This window comes from Vulpes vulpes, chromosome X (genome assembly GCF_048418805.1).
Source record: "Vulpes vulpes isolate BD-2025 chromosome X, VulVul3, whole genome shotgun sequence".
Taxonomy (NCBI): Eukaryota; Metazoa; Chordata; class Mammalia; order Carnivora; family Canidae; genus Vulpes; species Vulpes vulpes.
In genome coordinates, this window is record NC_132796.1 from 100,179,887 (window position 1) to 100,190,191 (window position 10,305).

General features: G+C 38.2%; 1 non-coding gene across 1 annotated transcript; it reads left to right on the forward strand.

Moving 5' to 3' along the window:
• Positions 1-9,708: 9,708 nt before the first annotated feature.
• On the forward strand, positions 9,709-9,815 carry LOC112907874 (U6 spliceosomal RNA). Its single transcript, XR_003232828.1, has one exon. It is a non-coding gene; the product is annotated as a U6 spliceosomal RNA (small nuclear RNA).
• Positions 9,816-10,305: the final 490 nt, after the last annotated feature.

Consider the following 10,305-nt stretch of genomic DNA (forward strand, 5'->3'; position numbering starts at 1 on the left):
CGAAATGAACAAATTACCCAGGAAGAATAACACATTAACCTGCTAGCTGAATGAACGCTTTAGCGCAGATTACTTTTATCAGGTTACTTAGCTTCTGGAAGCTGGGCCCAAAAGCCCGTAGATGAGGGATGGGTAAATGGTATTGAGAGGGACGGAGGAGAGAAGGAGCATCTAAGGGCAACCTGATGCCTCCTGAGGATGAAAGCTGAGCAAAGCCAGGGTCTCCATGGGCTCTTGGATGGAGCATAAGACCCCTTGACCCCTTCTGTCCTTCCTGCTCTCTCTACCCTGTTTCATTTTCTCTGTCTTTTCATGGATCCTACATCACATCACACCGGACCAGGCACAAAATCAACAGACATTTATGAACTGCCCGCTGCATCACTAAGTGCATAGAATGGACAGAAGTCACCAACTGTTTCACAGATGCGCCATCTGGAACACAACTAGGTACAACTCTATGACTGCCAATGAGGAGGGGTTATATCGACCTGCTCCATAGGGTGAGGCAGGCACTTGAGGCTAGGGATATAACATATACAAAGAAAGTACTCAAAAAATAAGTGAAATATAGTGAGGGGCACTGGAGAATCAAAGCAGGGGTAGGAGATCCGAGGCAAGATTCATTCCAAGGACCAGGAGGAAGCTGAGCTTAAAGGAGAGAGGAAATTACGAAAAGCAGCAGTTCTTTATCGAGTGCCTCCTGTGTGCCAGTCACTTTTACTGACTCTAATTTATTGCTCATGATAGGGCCAAAAGGAATTATTGTCTCAATTTTTTCATAAATGAGAAAAACAATCATCATAAAAGCTGGGCGGATTGTAGCATAGTGAGTGGCTGAGTGTGTAGACTTGGATCAGAACTACCTAGGTTTGAATGCTGGCTCTGCCACATATTAGCTGTGTGGTCTTGGTCAAGTGACTCAACCTCTCTGTTCCTCTGTTTCCTCTACAGTAAAAATGAGGATGATAGTGACTACTTCATAGAATTATTATAAGGCTTACATGAAAAAAAAAAAAAAAGGCTTACATGAGTTAGAAACTGTCTGCTATATATGGAATGTTTTATGAGTGCTTATAAAATAAACCTGCCCAAAGTCATAAGGTGAGTGTGAGAAAGAGCCCAAATCTGAGACTAATGCTAACTGCTTCAATCCTAGCACAATTCCTAACTTTTCCATGGAGGAGTCCCAATTTTCCTTCTCTCTTTTTTTTAAAGGGTTTTAACTTATTTATTCATGAGAGACACAGAGAGAGAGGCAGAGACATAGGCAGAAGGAGAAGTGGGCTCCCTGTGGGGAGCCCCATGCGGGACTCAATCCCAGGACCCTAGGAACACAACTTGAGCCAAAGGCTCAACCACTGAGCCACCCAGGTGCCCCCCAATTTTCCTTCTCTGCAAGGACTCCTTGAAGCCCTCAGTCCTCCAGGAACCTTTCTTTGACCACTCCCTATTTTAATTCACAGCTTAATACCCAGTCACAAACTGCTGACCTAATGATTTGAATTGGTATCCTGCACATTATTTTGGTTCCCAAACTGGCTTCTAGGCCTCTTCTGAGGGACTTCACTTAACTTGTTTTCACCCTCCAGAGTGCCTAGCCATTTTCTGTCTTTGAAACGGAAATTCTGCCCACAGTTCTTAGATGGACTGGTGGTCTTAGAGACTTTTGAGCGGCACAAGCATGGTCACAACTTCAGGACGTAGTTTTCCACTTCTGTCCATTCATATTCACAGTTTTGGTTTCTCACTAATCAATGGTTGAAAGTCATGTTATTATGGTTTTTAATTCATTCTATATGAAGTCTTATCATGTCTTTTCTCTAGATTTTTTTTTTTATGATTCTCTCAGCTGTCACCATTTTAAAGCATTTGCTGAAGCCTAGTTAATAAAAGAAAGAGCGAGACAGGGAAACAATATGGTGCCACCAAAGTTCCCGTAAAAACATAATTTTTATGTTATGCCTTTCCAGGCATATGGCACTGAGTCATAAGAAATAATAGCAATGGAAAATGGCCAAATGCATACTGGTGTACTTGAGCTAAGTACAAGAAGAGATGTAGAGTTATTCTGAAGATACAGTTTATTTCTAAAGTGCTTTCTGAGTCTTCAATATGCTGTACGGTCATATCTCTGAAGGGAAAGAGAAATGTACCTAAGTTCTCAAAACACTTGCTGAGACAGTAAATGAATATGCTCGATTTCCCTGATCACAGGCCTTCATTCCAATTCGATGCAAGCCATAAATGAAATGACTTGGCTGATTATAAGTCAGTCCCCCATGAACATTTGTTTACCTCTGCAAAGCACTACACATAATTGCTGTCTCTGCTCAGGGGAGGCCCAGCTGGGATTACAAGAAGTGTTGCAAGGTTCTACTGAGGTGTGATCACCAGTTACAGCATGAACCTGGCACTGCGCGTCCATACTCTGTCTGCCTTGGCGATTGGATCCATTAGTCTTTCTCCTTCAGACAACTAAAATTAGCCAGAAATACAGCAGAAGCATTGGGACCCCAAGTTCACTTTGCTCCCGAGTCATAGTCTGTAATCATGTGGCAGTTACCACAATCCTTCCAAAAGCCAATGATGATACATTTTCATTGTCAGAGAGAAGTACAGGGTTAGGGATAAGTAAGGATCATGGACCATTGGTACTGATTGCCCAGAAAAACGGAAATGGGCAATTTTTCTTAATTAAGTTTCTTTTACTCCTTATTATTGTGAAAGCAATATAGGTTTGTTTTTCTAAAAGAATTCTGGAGTTATGATTGGCATAAGAAGCTGTATGTACTTAATGTACACAACTTGAGGAGTTTGGGGATAAATATATGTCTGTGAAACCGTTATGACCATCAAGGCCATAAACATATACATCAATTCCCCAAATTTCCTCTTTATTATTACTACTGTTGTTGCTGTTTAGTGGTAAGAACACTTAATATTAAATCTACCCTCTTGGCAAAGTAAGTATAAAGGATTGGTAGTGATGGGCACTATGCTGTATAGTGGATCTCCAAAACGTACTTATTTTGCAAAACTGAAACTTTCTGTGCTTGAACCATCAACCCCCATTTCCTTCTCCCCCTGAAAAACCACCATTCTACTCTTTGCTTCAGTAAGTTTGACTATTTTTGACTCCTTATATAGGTGGTATCACATAGTGCTTGTCTTTCTGTGTCTGGCTTATTTCACTTAAGCATAATGCCTCTAGGTTCATTCACCTTGTCGCAGATGGCAGTATTTCCTTCCCCTTTTTTTAAAAGCTGAATAATATTCCATTGAATGTATGAACCATATTTTCTTCATCCATTCATCCATTGATGGACAAGTAGGTTGTTTCCATGTCTTGCCTAATGTGAATAATGTTGCAATGAACATGCGGATGCGTGTATCTCTTTGAGATGGGAGTTTTATTTCCTCTGAATCTATATCCAGACATGAGATTGCTGGATCATATGGTAGTTCTACTTTTAGTTTTTTGAGGAACCTCCATACTGCTTTCCCTGATGCCTGTATCAGTTTCCATTCCTACCAACAGTGTGCAAGGATGCCCTTTTCTCCACATCTTTGCCAATACTTGCTATCTTTTCTTGTTGTTGTATTTAATCCTACCACAGCCTGCCAGGTGGAGGTTTTGATTTTTCATTACCCTGATGATGTGTGAGGTTGAGTACCTTTTCATATTTCTGTTGGCCATCTGTATTGTCTTCTTTAGAGAAATGTCTATTCAGGTTTTGACCACTTTTCAATCATGTAATTTAGTTTTTGTTTGTTTGCTGTTGAGTTGTATGAATTCCTTGTGTACTTTGGATATTAGCCTTTTATTAGATCTATGGTTTGCAAATGTCTTCTCTAGCTCCGTAGATTGCTTTTCATTTAGTTGATTATTTCCTTTGCTGTGCAGGAGCTTTTTAATGTGATGCAATCACACTTGTTTATTTTTGCTTTTTTTTTTTTTTTTTTTTTTTGGTCTCATAGCCCAAAAATCAGCACCAAGACTGATGCCAAGGAACTTTCTCCTTTTGTTTCCTTCTACACGTTTTATGGCTTCATGTTTAAAGTTTAAATTTTTAATTCATTTTGAGTTGATTTTAGTATATGGTATTAGATAAGGTTCCAATTTTATTCTTTTGCATGTGGATATCTAATTTTCCCAATAACATTTTTTGGAGAAACTATCATTTCCCCATTCTGTGTTTTTGGTTCCTTGTTGAAAATTAGTTAACCATATTTGTGAAGTTTATTTCTGGGCTTTCTAATCTGTTCCATTGGTCTTCTGTGTCTGTTTTTTAATGCCAGTGCCATATTGTTTGATTACTGTATCTTTGCAACATAATTTAAAATCAGGAATATGTGATGCCTCTGGTTTCTTTCTTCTTGCTCAAGATTGCCTTGGCTACTCAGGAATTATTGTGGTTCCATGCAAATTTTATGATTTTTTTTTCTATTTCTATGAAAACTGCCATTGGAATTTTGATAGGGATTGCATTGAATCTGTAGAGTGCTTTGGGTAGCCTGGACATTTTAACAGTATTAGTTCATTCATTCCATGAGCATGGGATATCTATCCATTTATTTGTGTCTATTTTAATTTCTTTCATCAGTGTTTCATAATTTTAAATGTACAGGTCTTTAACCTCCTTGGTTAAATTTGTTCCTAAATGTTTTATTGTTTTGGTGCTATTGCAAATGGGATTGTTTATTTTTTTAGATAGTTCATTGTTAATATATAGAAATGCAACAGATTTTTATACACTGACTTTGTACCCTGCAATTTTCCTGAATTCATTAATTAGTTTGAATAGTTTTTGGTAGAGTCTTTAGTCTTTTCTAGACATAAAATCATCTCTACAAATAGAGACAATTTTACTTCTTCCTTTCCAATTTGGATGCCTTGTATTTCTTTTTTTCCCCCTAATTGCTCTGGTGAAGACTTCTAATACTGTGTTGAATAGAAGTATTGAGAGTGAGCATCCTTACATTCTTCCTGATCTTAGAGAAAAAAACCTTTTGCCTTTTCACCACCAAGGATAATATTAGAGAGGTGATAGCTAACTCTCATTGTTGAGAGATTTTTTTTTTAACCATGAAAGGGTGTTGAATTTTGTTAAATGCTTTTTCTACATCTCTTGGGATAGTCACATGATTTTTAACTTTTATTCTGTTAATGCTGTGTGTCACATTGATTTATTTGTAGATTTGAACCATCCTTAGGATTTGAAGCATCGTAAGAATAAATCCAACTTGACCATAATGTATGATCCTTTTTTTTTTTGATCCTTTTAATACATTGTTAAATTGGTTTGCTGGTTTCCTGGTTTTGCATCTATGTTCATTAAGGATATTGATCTGAAATTTCATATTCTTGTAGTGCCTTCATCTAGCTTTGGTATCAGGGTAATTATGGCCTCATAAAATGAGTTTGTAAGTGTTCCCTCCTCTTCATTTTTTTTTTTGGAAAAGTCTGAGAAGGATTGGTATTAAATATTCGTTAAATGTTTTGTAGAATTCACAAGTGAAGCCATCTGGTCCTGGGCTTTTCTTTGTTGGAAGGTTTTAGATTACTGATTTAGTGTTTGTACTTTTTATTGGTCTGTTAAGATTTTCTATTTATTAATGATTCAGTCTTGGTAGGTCATATATTTCTAGAAATTTATCCATTCCTTCTAGATTGTCTGCTTTGGTGTCATGTAATTGTTCATAGTGGTCTCTTATGACCACTTGTGTTTCTGCACCTCTTCTTACATTTGTGATTTTATTCAAGCCTCCTTTCTTTTTTCTTAGTTTGGCTAAAGATTTGACAATTGTGCTTATCTTTGAAAAAAGAAACAACTCTTAGTTTCATTGATCTTTTCTATCATTTTTCTAATTTCTGCTTCATTTATTTCTGCTCTAAAATTATTATTTCCTTCCTAATGCTAACTTTGGGCTTAATTTGTTCTTATTTTTCTAGTTTTCTAGTTTCTTGAGGTATAAAGGTAGGTTGCTTATTTGAGATCTTTCTTTTTTTCTCTTTTTTTTAATAAATTTATTTTTTATTGGTGTTCAATTTGCCAACATCTAGAATAACACCCAGTGCTCATCCCGTCAAGTGCCCACCTCAGTGCCCACCATCCAGTCACCCCCACCCCCGCCCACCTCCCTTTCCACCACCCCTAGTTCATTTCCCAGAGTTAGGAGTCTTTCATGTTCTGTCTCCCTTTCTGATATTTCCCACTTATTTTTTCTCCTTTCCCCTTTATTCCCTTTCACTATTTTTTAAATTCCCCAAATGAATGAGACCATATAATGTTTGTCCTTCTCCGATTGACTTATTTCACTCAGCATAATACCCTCCAGTTCCATCCACGTCGAAGCAAATTTTATTTGTTGTTTCTAATGGCTGAGTAATATTCCATTTCTTTTTGTCTCTTTTTTTTTTAAGAAGACTTTATTCATGAGGCACACACAAACACACACACGGGGGGGGGGGGGCAGACACACAGGCAGTGGGAGAAACAGGCTCCATGCAGGGAGCCTGATGTGGAACTCGATCCCAGGGTTTCCAGGATCACACCCTGGGCTGAAGGCGGCGCTAAACTACTGAGCCACCTGGGCTGCCCTAACTTTCCTTTTAGAACTACTTTTACTGCATTCCAGAAGTTTTGGTATATTGGTTTACACTTTCAGTTGTCTCATGATATTTTTTTAATTTCTCTTTTGATTTCTTAACTCCTTGGTTGTTTAAAAATGGTTGCCTAATTTTCACATGTTTTTGAATCCAACCATGAGTCTAATCCATTTGAATAATTATGGGAGACAAACGTATAACTGCTTTGTTCCTTTATTAACAAATTTGCATTTTAAATAAACTTGTTTAATGTCTGTAGATTGGGGATATAATATTACATAGCTTAAAAGGTAGCTGTAAGTATTCAATGAGTTTACAACTTTTATAAGTTTTAGAAAACTCTAAGTACATAGGAAGCCCCATAAAAATGTTTGCCATATAAATTTAAGAAATTAAAAGAAAAAATTATAAATACTATCAGAAAGTCCTTTTATTTTCTACTACTAGCATTCCCATTCAAGTGACAGAATATGAACAGAAACTTTTGTGGTACAGTATTCCTCTCATTAGCCTGCTGAATGGTGTAGACTCGTGGCACATATTCATTGCTAGATCTTTTAAAAAATATTTATTTATATTTGAGAGAGAAGGGGAGAGAGAGAAAATGAGAACAGGCACATGGGGGAGGGGCAGAAAGAAAGGAAGAATCCCAAGCAGACTCCCTCCTGAGTTCAGAGCCCTACACAGACTCTGAGATCATGACCTGAGCCAAAATCAAGAGTGGAATACTCAACCAACTGAGCTACCCAGGTGTTCCACATTTCCATATCTTATACACACACTTTTATTTTCTAATTATATAATGTGACCCAAAGAAATTAAATCCTGGGTCGAGAGTCTGGATCATTGTCCCCCCACTACCAATTTATTGCATATTCTAGATAAATCATTCACCATCTTATTTCCTCTGATATACAATACCTTATCTCTATAAAGGATATGGGCCTATTCCACAAATATGCTTTTAATGTTCAAGGAAAGTGGTGAACTAATTATTCCTTACCCTTGCCTTTATTATTAACAAATAATGATAAAATCAGATTCCCCGATTAGGTCTGTTGTTATTGTTGTTGTTTTTCTTAATGTTCAAACCTTGTGAAATAGAACCTCTGATGATGGCTTAATAGAGGAGCCCTTTGAAGTTGGTCATGGGAATAATTCCAGTAACGTTTCCAGAAGGTGGCATGGTTGGGAAATGAGGCATTCAGATTCACCAGAGAGAAGGGAAAATTTTTTTTCCTCCAAATGCAATAAAATTGTTCCTTGCTGATGCTGCCTCCAGCAGAGTGGATTCCTTTTTACCTCCCAGATGAGAGTGACAGGTGCACTACTGATCTAAGCTTTCAGTTAGGGATGTTTAGAAATCTAGTCTTTTACCAACCCAGACCATCAATCCTGGTGACAGCTTTCTTAGAAAGAGGCTCATGAAGACTCCAAGTCCAGGTTGGCTTGGGTGACTCTGGCAGAGCAGAAGCAGCCTGAGAAAAGGGGAGGGAGCACTGATTCTTTATCTCTCATCATGTTCTCTAGCATCCCACGTTCTGCAAGAGAGTGCGATTTTGCTTCTGTGGAGTTCTTTGAGTAAATGGTTTGGGCATTTCTAAGTATTTACAGAGGCAAGGCCAACCTGTCACGACTGTGCTGTCGTGTGACTCCAAATCCCTTTATGATTAATAGCAAGACAGTGTCAAGTTCTTCCTCCAGGCAGGCCATAGGTAGCTCAATTCCCCTCTCCACGCCTCGTTTGCTTCATTAGGAGTGCTGTTACCTGCTCTTTGGATTATTATTATTATTTAAACTCACTTTGGTGAAAGTGATCATCCTCCCTTTTTGTGCCCCCATGTACACTGGACACAACTCAGTCCCTTTACTTTCTACTCAGTCTGCTAACTCACTCTTCCATCTCTGCCTCCCACTAGGATGTGAACTCTTTCAGAAAAGGGACCATGTCTTCCTTATGTTTGTATCACTAGCACCTTGAATGTAATGAACATTCAAAAACGTTGGTAAATAAATGAATGAAGGAAAAAACAAATTAAAGAATAAAGAAATAGTGGAAAGGGTTAGACTAGATGTCTTCTGAGAGCTCCCCATGATAGGCTGAATCAATACCTCCTCATCCAAATTAAAACTGAATTTTGTATTGATTCAAGGATAGATAAAGGAATGATTCAGAAGCACATAGGAAATTATAGGTGAATGCATTAAATTTCTTAGATTTCACATGCTGCCTCCTCCCCACCCCCCAATTATCCCTGTCTCTGTCTCTTTTATCCTGTGGACTAAGATCTGCTTTTCTCCTTCCTGAAGCTGAGAGAAAAACTTGACATTGACAGGTTCTCCACCAGCCTATGTGTCTGTTTATTCTGAACAACAACAGGCAAACAGACAGACAAAACTTCCCAAAACCTTTCTAGCTCCTTAAAGACAGCTCGGGTACAGTGGTACAGTATTTCCTTGGTAAATGCAGCTCTTTTAAACTCACCTGCAACCTGCATCCTTTCCCCCATGCACAAAAGCCAATGATGTACCACAACCGCAGATCAGAGCCATAGAATCCTGTCACTTAGAAATACCACCTATGGCTACCATTAGCATAAGTGACATATTTCTCAGCAACTTCAACCTCTTGCCCACCATGTGGGAAGACTTAGGCCAGATTTTGGAGTGCAGGCCTTCTGGGTAGTGTAGGCCTTCCCACATTCCACCTGCAACTACAACTTCTGCCAGTGGTTTGAAGGTTCTGGTTGCCCTGGTGACAATTAAATGGGAGTGGAACTATAATATTGTGAAGACCTTTACATTTTACATAAGGGCAGAAGAAAAAGCAACTTTGAAAACAATGTATACTTGAGTAGTACATTATCAAAGTTGCTTTTCTTAGGTACGTCAGGAACTATGTGAAAGTTGAGAGGTACAAATACTTAATTACAAAGACTTAGTAATGCAGGTGATTTTACTAAAGAGAGAGAGAGAGTGAGTGCAAGTGAGAGACAGAGACAGAGAGAAAAATGGGTGTAAAAGAGGAAATATGGAAATATAGAAGGACTATTGGTTTCTGTTAATGCTGTTTCTATCAAATAATTCCTTTAATGGCGCTTGCTTCAGCAGCACGTATTCTAAAATTGGAACAATACAGAGAAGATTAGCATGGCCCCTGTGCAAGGATGACATGCAATTTCATGAAGCATTCCATGTTTTTTTGCTTTGACATGGATGGAACTGGAGGGTATTATGCTGAGTGAAATAATTCAATCAGAGAAAGACAATTATCATATGGTATCACTCATAGGTAGAATAGAAGAAATAGTAAAGGATACTAAAAGGGAAAGGAGGGAAACTGAGTGGGGAAAAATTAGAAAGGAAGACAAACCATGAGAAACTCCTAACTCTGGGAAACAAACAAAGTGTTGCAGAAGGGGAGGTGGGGGGCATGGGGTAACTGGGTAATGCACACTTAGGAGAGCACTTGATGGAATGAGCACTGGGTGTTATACTATATGTTAGCAAATTGAATTTAAATAAAATATTTTTTAAAAATAATTCCTTTAATGAACCTAGAAAGGCAGGCCAAGGGGAATGGGATGAAGAAAGGCAGTGAAATTGAAAGCAGTGGTTTATAATGATGTGTAATGAACAACTAAGGCTTAGATCAAAGCCCAAACGGGGAAGCGTAGTTCAGATTTGGCTGT